This window comes from Tupaia chinensis, unplaced genomic scaffold (genome assembly GCF_000334495.1).
Source record: "Tupaia chinensis unplaced genomic scaffold, TupChi_1.0 Scaffold138441_1, whole genome shotgun sequence".
In the NCBI taxonomy this organism is placed as follows: Eukaryota; Metazoa; Chordata; class Mammalia; order Scandentia; family Tupaiidae; genus Tupaia; species Tupaia belangeri.
Genome location: NW_006198338.1, coordinates 690086 through 700543, shown reverse-complemented (window position 1 = coordinate 700543; position 10458 = coordinate 690086).

The following is a 10458-nucleotide window of genomic DNA, read 5'->3' as shown; positions in this document are numbered from 1 at the left end:
CTGCAGAGGCTTCCGCACGTGGGAGCCCCCAGGCTTCTCTCCTGTGGGCGATTTCTCCGGGTCGAAGTGGAAATGACGTCGGAGCGTGCTGGTGTGTGTGGGGAGGTGACCATTCTGATGGCCGTGGAATTCTCGTTTCGTGTTCATCACTCCCCCTTCTTCGTGCATCCTTCTTGGTGCGATCGTCTATTATCCGAGGGTTGACCGAACTCTGCCGAGGGTGCTTTATGCCCTTGTGACTTCACTTTTGTCTGGGGTATGTTTTAAGAGTCATCCCGACCTGTTATTATTATCAGCCATGCAGGGAGGGGAAGCCCTTTTCCAGGTGTTCATTTGCAGATGTTCTGGGTAAGAGTGTCATTATGGTGCATTTATTCATTAAACATTTACGGAGCACTTAGATGGCCCCAAACGGGGAAAGGATTGAGAGGGTGCAGAAAGATGTAATACCCAGACTTTCGTTGGTGTTTTTAAAGCATAGCATTCTGTGTGGTTGTACAAGTAGAAATCTCCGAGTGTTTGCCAGGTGTCCTTCAGTAAGGTAAAGGTTGTACGCCGTAATGTCTTCTGAGCAGTTGGTGTCTTTGTCTTATTGATCTCGTTATTCAGTGTTCGAAGCTCGCACTAGATACTTATTGAATGGAGTGAAATTAATATGAATCTGTCGATAAAATAGCTTACCCTGTTAGGTGATTTAAACCCCAGCTCCCAAGCCCGGTGGTGAGAATGCCTTCTCCTGACTACAATGTAACTAGAAGTTATAAATAGTATTTTAAACACTAGGATAGTGTGTACTCCTTAGAGAAGTAAGAATCTCAAGCCTCTCAGTTTCTTGCATTAAAGACTTAAAAGGTGCGGACAGCAGATGGCGTAATGGTTAGGGCACTGGACATCCACGTAGTTGACTGCGATTCGAGTCCTGGACCCAGCGGCTTGAAACATACGAGTGCGTACTCAAACGCCGGGTGTGTGCCCATAATCCCTAGAGGAGAATGGAGAAGGGATTGTGGCATGGCCATCCCCCTGGGGGGTGACTTCTCACTTTCTGTCCGTCTCTATCTCTTGATCAGCGCACTCGTCCTATAGCAAAAATCTCTCTTAAAAGACTTAAAAGGCAGTTGTAGGACCAGCACATGGCGTAATGGTTAGTCGCTGGACTCCCACATGTCTGACTGCGGTTTGAATCCTGGACCTGTTGACTTGAAACTCACACTGGGAGCATGTCTGTCTGTGCACAAAAAAAATCCAAGAGGAGAACGGGGGAGAAGAGATTGCCGCGTGCCATGCCCCCTGGGGGTGATTTCTCACTTTCTGTATCTCTGGCCAGCCATAGGCACCATATAGCTAAAATCTCTGTTTAAAAAAAGTTGTTGTAACTTAGGGGTGAGGAGGATGTAAATTACCTGCAGCAAGTGTGGAAAAACCGCGTTTTAATATGCTGACCGAGCCAGTGCATGTGAAACAAAGGGGCTGATGATTCCAGCCTTCGCTGGTCAGCGTGGGAAACTTGAGTTTGGGGGCCAGCAGGTGGCATGGTGGTTGAGGTGCTGGACTCCTACATGGCTGGCTGAGGTTCAAGTCCCAGACCTGGTGACTTGAGAATTATGCATGCCCCAGATCCCAGGAGGAGAATAGAGAAGGGACTGCACTGCGGCCATCTCCTCCTGAGGGTGGTCTTTCACTTTCCTTCTTACTCTCTGTCTCTGTACAGCAAGCTCATGCATGCTATGGCAAAACCCTGGGGGCGGGGGGGAACAGAGCTCGGTGGTCAGCACTTAGCACCTTGCTCTTCATAGGTGAATCAGACATTTTGGTGAAGTGACTCGAAACTATTTCTTGTGAAGAGCGTTTGAACAAGCTAAGATTAGCCTGCAGAAGAGACGCTTTGGGGAACTTTCAGAATTAGTCCCCACGGTGCGGAAGCCACGTGAGAAGCCACAGGGATTGATTTCGTCTCAGACGTCACTGTCTGTGGAAGAGTCTTTTTTTAAGTTAATGCATATTCTTTGCCCAAGAAAACCACAAACAATACAAAAGTATAAATTATAGTTGTCCTCCTCGCTTTAAAAAAAAAAAGCTGTGGGCAGGGCAATATACAATTCTAGACCAGGATTTGACAACTTGAGCATTAGTGACATCTTAGACTAGATAATTCTTCGTTGTACATTTTAAGTTGTTTAGCATTGAGGCCGGCAGGTGGCGTGGTCAAAGGCGCTGGGTTACCACATTGCCTACCTCAGTTCAAGTCCTGGACCTGGTGGCTTGATTTCTTTCTTTCTTTCTCTCCCTCTCTCTCGCTTGCTCTCTGGTCAAATTTAAAAAATAATAGTAGTAACAAATGGAATTAAATAAATAAAGTAATTCTTAAAAAAAAAAAAAGTTAGACCAGCAGGTGGCGTGGTGGTTAAGAAACTGCACGTTCCCACATGGCCAACCTGGACCTGATGGTTGGCTTTCTCACTTTCTCTCTCTCTCTCTCTCTCTCTCTCTCTCTCTCTCTCGTCAAGTTAAAATAAATTAATGAATAAATAAAATTTTTTAAAAAGTTGTTTAGCATCATCCCTGGCTTCTACTCACCAGGATGTACCAGCACCTCCCCATTTGTGACAACCAAAAATGTCTCAGAACATTTTCAGAAGTCCTCTTGGGGGCAGAATTGCCACTGGTTGAGAACCACTGTCCTATGCCTCTTACTCTTTGTGTACCTGCCTGGCGTAATTTTTTTTTTTATATACTATAAATGTTTTATGTGTTGCTGTGTCAAAATGATTCATAAACATTCCCTGTGGACTAGCCAGTGGTGTGGTTAAGGTGGCTAGATCCCACATGGCCGACTATGGTGGTGAAGGATGTTTTATATATACTAATATACACACGTATGTGCCCCTGCCTTATTTTTTAACTTTCCATAGCATCGTTTACTCTTACAGATAAAAACCTTCCGTCTGGGAAACAGTTCATATAGGTAGTTGGGAGAAGTGAGTGAAGGTTGCCCCTTGGCCATCTGTCCTGGATGGAGAGATGGCGGCTCTGAACTCCATTGCTAAGTCGTAGGTCAAAAGAACCCTTGGCACTTGAAGCATTGCTAAGTCATCGCTGGAGAGGGGTCCAAGCATCCTGCCTATTATATAGAAATAATGAAAAATGACACATGTCTGTCACCGTTAACTTCAAAGGGAGCTAGAGTATGACAGGGCGGGATGGATCTGTGCCTGTCAGAAACAGAATCAGGCAATCAAATATGTGGATTCAGATACGCGATGCAGCGTTCTTCCCTGAGAACCAGGCCATCCGAGGAAGTCTTTCACTAGTGTTAGGGCTTAGGGTTTTCTAACAGCTCCAGTCTGTCCCCACTTTTCACTTGCTCCAGTGTTCTTATTTTTCATCAGTGGGTTGGTTTCTTTACTGTACTTGAGAGAGACAGGCACCCCCAACAGTGCTGACACCGTGATCCACCGTGCGTGCCAGCCAGCCCGAATCGTGGGCACACGTGCGTGTCCGGTGTTTTCGGGGACATCCCAGGAGGTGAAGCCAGGGCCAGCACTTCCTTGGGTCCAACATTGAGTTCTTCCGCTGCACTGTAGCCCCGCCGCTGCTTCGGAATTCGTGGGGAGCAGTTGGACAGAGGTTCCTGTGTTCCTGGGCTAGGGGCAGTAACTACCCTGGCACTCGGGGGACACTCAGGAATGCTGTACGGGCACTCTTCACTTCACTGAGTTTCGTTCCTGAGACTAGGCCATGAAGCAGGATGATCAAGGAGCTAGCCGGATGTCGTGTGGTCTATGGTGCCACGTACCCTGTGACACCGCACTAGAATCATGTCATTCCATCCGCACAAAAAGCGCACTTTCGATACGCACCGGGAAGTGATGAGACACCACAGACTGCAGTGCAGATCCGGGGTGATCGTGCTCTGAGTAGCGCTGTGGGCTCCCGATAACGTACACGTGTAAGTGAGGGGTTTAGTCGGGTGACTAAGAGCGCGTTAGGTAGTGAATACTGACCGACTGCAGGGATGAGAACGACGGGGTTCCTGAGGCTCACAGACTGAGCGAGGCGACTCTGCACCGGAGAACCGGGGGCAGGTCCGGGAGGTGGTCTGACAGGTAGGTCATGAACACGGAGTGGCTGGCTGAGTACTTGGCTTCCTGGAACAGGAGGATTCTTTCGGTTGGAAATGACCCCAAATCCAACTCATCTAGGCTCGAATGATAAAGAACGTGTTCTAGGGTGCTTCAAAAAGTTTGTAGAAAATGCCTCTTATCAAATAACTGCATGGATTTCAGTTTTTTGCACCAAAATAAACTCATGCTTGAATTCCATGTTTCCACAGTTTTTGAAGTCCCTTCATGTTGTCTCTTATAAATGAAAACTCAGGCGATAGCTCTGGTCGTGTGCAGACCTTCATCCAGCGGGCTCCCTGTGACTCTCCACTGTAACGTCAGCGTCCCCTTGGGCAGCCCCGGGTGGCCCTCTGTCCCGAAGCCCCAGCTCCACGTCTTCCCTCTAGGTGGTGCGGGCCGTCTCTGTGCGGGACTTCATGTCCTTTCACAGTGTATCCAGGACAGTCTGTTACGTATTCTGCACTTGAACCTGTGTTCTCTAAGACTTGCTTGGCCTGGGACCAGCAGATGGCTTAACAGTTAAGTTGCTGGACTCCCACGTAGTCAGCTGCAGTTCAAATCCTGGACCCAGTGGCTTAAAACTCACACTGTGCTTGCGTGTCTAAAATCCTGAGAAGAGAATGGAGCAGGAGGGATTGTGGCGTGGCCACTCCCCTGGGGAGCAATCTCTCTCTTTTCTGTCTCTCTGGCATGGGCGCGTGCCCTATAGCAAGAATCTCTATCTTGAAAAAAAAGAAAGAAAAAGAAAAAAGATTTGCTTGCCCCGAGGGCACTGTTTGGAGGAGTGGGGAACAGAGCCGATCCAGCCCATATGTGTTCTACCTTCCTGCCCAGAGCAGTGCCTTGGAAGTGGGGAGAGTGGAACCAGGGAGGTCCTGAAGGGTGAGAGCGAGCTAGACTCCATCAAAGGGGAGGGGTCCTGTGGGGAATCGCCTTGGCCCCGGGCTGGGGCCTCATGTGTTTGAGGAGCAGAAAGGAGTTTGGAGTGGTGGTTGTAAAAGAAACAGAAAGTTAGTTTGAGTTGTGAAGATGCAGGATTAGAATCAAAACATTTGACTTTTTTTTAAGAGAGATTTTTGCTATAGGGCACGTACACTTGCCAGAGATACAGAGACAGAGAGACAGAAAGCAAGAAATCATCCCCCGGGGGGGATGGCCATGCCATCATCCCTTCTCCTCCCTGTTCCTGTCAGGATCCTGGACTCCAGGCACATATACCAGGCGCATATTCAGGCCCTCAGCTCGGGTCAGGACTCAGCCGCAGTTGGCCATGTGGGAGTCCAGCGACGTAATCATTACGCCATCTGCTGGTCCTAGAACCAAAGCCATTTTGAAGAGTTTGTACTTTAAATTTGGTGAAAAGCCTTCCGGTTTCTGCAGAGGAGTACCGTTTTTTAAATGTCTCTTCGGAATGATGATTGTATTTCCTGCCCTTGGGCTCTTAGATATCCTTGTATCCTTACATTAAATTCTCCTTCTGTACAACAAAGCGGAAGCTGGTTAGAAGAGGTTTCATTACAGTGACTTGCCCAAAGGGCTGTGTTCTTACAGCACCTCAGTAACTACTTACATATACAACCCTAGCCCTTTTAAAGGACAGATTACTAAAAGCAGAATTTCAAAGGGCATTTGAAAGAATTTTAAGTTTTAATATTTACAGATGATCTACTAGGAAGGTAGCGATTTACACGTCTGTGGGTGCCAGTGGCATTTGAGTGCATTCCCCTACCCTTAGGGAAAAAACAGCTGTTAATTAAGAAGAAGAAATCTTCCTCTGTGATAGGGAAGACAATCATATTAATTATCATGACTTCAATTATTTACATTTCTCGGCCATTTTTTCTCTTTTTAAAAAATTTCCTTTTCACAATCTTTCTGTTGAAAAGTTTGGCCTTTCTTCTTGTTCTGTTTTTATTGATTTATTTGCTTCCTTGTTTGTTTTTTAGGTTTTTGCCATATGGTACATGCTCTGGCCCAGGAGAGAGAGAGAAAGGGAAAGTAAGAAATCACAGCCCTAACGTCTCCGGAGGATGGTCATGCCACAGTCCCGTCTCCATCCTCCATCCTCCATCCTCCTCTAAGGACTTTGGGCACTCATGCACACATGCTTGGCATGGTTTTATAAGCCACCACCAGGTCCAGGACTTGACCATGGTCAGCCATGTGGGAATCTAGCTCCTTTACCACTACGTCTCCTGATGGTCCTTTACTTATATTTTTTAAAAGAAGTATTTATTTAGTTTTATTTATTCATTTGTTTACTTTTTAATTTACCAGAGAGAGACACGCACACACGGAGAGAGAAAGTGAGAAAGCAAGCCACAAGGCCCAGGACTGGAACTGTGGTCAGCCATGTGGGAGTACCCAGTGCCTTAACCATCCCACCACCTGCTGGTCCCAATGGTCCTTTATTTTTAATTGCCAGAGGGTGTGTGTACATGTGTGTGTGAGAGAGACAGAGATAGAGACCTCCCCAATGGTATGTGGTCATGCTGCAATCCCTCCTCATTTCTTCATCCTGTTGGGCTTTTGGGCATTGACACACACTTGCCCAGCATATATTTCAAGCCACCCGGGACAAGATTCGAGCCGTGGTCAGCCATGTGAATTACGGCTTCCTTAATCAGCAGGGACTCGCCTTTTCTAGTTTTGTATGGACTCTCTGTATGTTGCCAGGAGTGAACTTTGTCTTTCATATTTTTCATTATCTTCCCTGTTAGATATGTACCTTTTAATCTTGCTCATGCTACTTTTTTGACATTCAGAATGTTTAAGAAAAATAACAAAGCTTATTGAGATAAATTTTACATAGCATAAAGTTTACCCTCACAGTTCAGTGGGTTTTTTAATATATTCACAAAATTGTACATTTATTGTGTAACTCTAGAGCATTGTTACTACTCCGTGTCCACTAGGAATTCCTTAACTCTCCTTCCTCCAAGGTCCTGGCAACTTCTGTAGTGCACGTGTACTTGCTAGAGAGAGTAGGAGAGAGGAAAAGTGAGAAATCACCTCTCGGGAGGAGGGCCCCACTGTAGCCCTTTGGCTTTATGTATTTGATCAGGTCACCATTGCTCTTTTCCTTTGTAAAGATGACTCTGTGTCTTGTCATGTTAGAAGAGCCTTCTCTACCAAGGGACTACGTAAATATTTACCTGTCCTTAAAACAATATTTTATTTTTAAAATAATTATTTATTTAATTTATTTTTTAGGATTTTTTACTTTGACGAAAAAGAGAAAGAGTAAGAAAGAAAGCTGCCATGTCCGGGACTCAAATTGCAATCTGCCAAAGTCTAGTGCCTTAACCACCATGCCACCTGCCAACCCCTAAAAAAATTATTTTTATGATTATATTATTAAATTTCAATCATCGGGACCAGTAGTTAGCATAGTGGCTATATTGCTGGACTCCCATGTAGTCGACCGTGGTTCATGTCCCAGACTCGGTGGCTTAAACTCACACCAGTTGCATGTGTGTGTGTGCCCAAGATCTCGAGAGGAGAATGGAGGAGAAGGGATTGCGGTGTGGCCATCCCCCTGGTGGTGGGGGGGGTGATTTCTCGCTTTCTGTCTCTCTGTCTTTCTGGTGTGTGCACGTGCCCTATAGCAAAAACCTGTCCAAAAAAAAAAAAAAAAAAGAGTCTGTTGAATAGTCTGGATATTAAAAAAAAAATTGTTCTATTCATTTTGTCAACTTCTAGAAAGAATGCCAATGGGATTCTGACCAAAGTTGGGTTACAGATTTAGGAAAGAACTGTCAATTTCAGATCTTCCTGAGCTACAATTGGACATGTGTCTGTGCTTCTGTCTTTTATCCCAGTTTTTCCTTTTTTTTTTTTTTTTTTTTTTTTTTTGCTACAGAGCATGTTTGTTCCCAGAGATAGAGAGAAAGAAAGAGGAAAAGAGAAAACACACACACACAGTGCCCTCCCTTCTGCTTCTCTCTCCAGGATTTTAGGCATGCGCACACAAACGCAGGTGTCGCGGGGCCCAGTACTGGGCTGTGCGGTTGGTCGGTGGGATCCAGCTGCCTTAACCACCCTTGGCTGGCCCCAGCTTTTCTGCTTTTGTGTACCTTCTTCTTTCAATCAAATATATGCCTGTACAGTGTTTCTAGATATTTCTTTGTGTTAATATTGTAATTGGCTCCTCCCCCAAATTATATTTTTAATTGGTTATTTCACTACATTGAAATTTTTTTGCTTTGGGCTGCCAGCCAACTTACTGATGTTTTATATTTTGTTTTCTCTCTTTTTCTTCTTTATTCGCATGTGCTGCCCAGAGGAAAAAAGAGAGAGGGGAGAAGGAGAAAGCATTCTCCCAGTGGGACTTGTGGTCACACCACAGTATCTTCTGCAGTTCTCCGTCCAGTAGGGATTTGGGGCACACACCCGTGCTTGCCATTTTTCAAGCCTGGAGGGTTAGGATTTGGACTGTGGTTAGCCCATGTTGGATCTTGCTCCCTTAACCACTAGGCCACAAGGCTGGCCCGATGCTTTCTTAGTTATAATTGATTTTGATTCGCTTGTGTTTCGTAAAGAACAGATAGCGATCACCAACGTAAGAAAGTGGAGAAAAGTGGCCTGAAGGGAAAGCTTAGTATGTTTCAGGAACTCAGAGCCTCATTTTCAGAGAAGGCCTTTTTGGAAGCACTATTTAAACAGGAATCTGAAGGTGGTGATAGGAAGGTAGCCCGACAGGTGGGAGGAAGAGCTTCCAAGGAGGGGCCCCGCGTGCGTGATGGCCTAGAGGTGCAGTGTGCGAGAAACCACAGAACAGGGGTGAGGCAGCACAGCTGACAGGCCCTTGTCCAGAGTCACATTGAATCATGAGTCCATGGGTGAGCAACTGGGTGTTTGGGGACACAGTCCCGTTTACACCTCTGAAAGGTCACTCTAGCTGCTGCACAAATCCGCTAAAAGAAGCAAGAGTAGGCGAGGAGTCCACTTAGGCAGCTCCAGAGGTGAGCAGCACATCTGCTCATCTTGGAATAGGCTGTCGTTGACGTCCTCGTCTCTGCTCAGTCCTTTAGACTTTGTGAAGTAAAATGATAATTCATTTTTATTGGGTTGAAAAATACGCTTTATATTGGAAAACATGAGGTTTTCAAGGTCCGATTCGCCGTTAGTAGACTACATTTCACTATTGCACGGTTTATAAATTCATAGAAAGCATGTATTGGCATATTTGTCAGGTTTCCTATGTTATTCGAGACGAAGTGGAAAAATATAATCGAAACGGGGTCAACGCCCTGCAGCTGGATCCAGCACTAAACAGACTTTTCACAGCCGGTCGAGACTCCATCATAAGGATATGGAGTGTCAATCAGCACAAGGTAAGATGGGAATTTTAAGTTCACCTCTCTAAATAAATACTCAGTGAATTTGGGGCACATTGGTTTCATTGTCTAATACAATGCCTTTCACAACATCAGATTTAATCTCTGCGCACTGAATTACACTGTACACTCTATAGACGTTGCAGCCAGAGTTCTGTAAGCCTCTGAGATCAACCGTTCCTGAGAGTTGCAGAATTGTTTTAGCTAAGGCTCTACAAAGTTGGTGTATTAAGAGCTCTCTGCCATAAAAGAATAAAGTTTAAAAATTTGTTTTTCTACTTTAAATATATTCCCCCAAAGACTCTTGACAACCTTAACTAAAAACAAGAAAGAAAGAAAATGTAGAATATACTTTTTTACGTTTGTGATTAATCTTGAATGAATATTTGATTCTCTTCATTTAGAAGTGATTAGAGCCCCCACAAAACTGCTATATGGCCATATTACATATAAAGATTATTAATAGATATTAAAGTTATCTAATATTACAACATAACATAGAGTTAGTGTAAACTGTGAAGATTACATAGTTCCCTACTTCAGGAGTTTTAAGGTCTACTTTCTCTCTTTTGTTTTTCATTTTAGATCTTTGCCATAGGGCGCATGCGCTGGAGGGAGGGATGGGGGTACTAAATCACCCCCCAAGGGGCGTGGCCACACCACAATCCCTTCTTTATTCTTCTCCTGGGCTATTGGGCATGCACACAGAGACACCTGGTGTGATTTTCAAGCCACCGGGTCCAGGACTTGAACCGCAGTTGGATCCAGCACCTTAAGCACCTTGCCATCCTCTGGTCCAAAGGCTGCTCTCCTAAACAGGAACAAGAGTTAAATATATGTAAAGATAAAACCCCAGTCAAATGGGGAAGGAATATTTTTCCTATTTCATTTGAATGCCCATATTGTAAATTAAATAGACAAGAAGAGTGAGAGAAGGAAGAGAAACGTTTATCGAGCTCATGGCTATGTGCTGGGCACTCTTGGCGCATTTATGT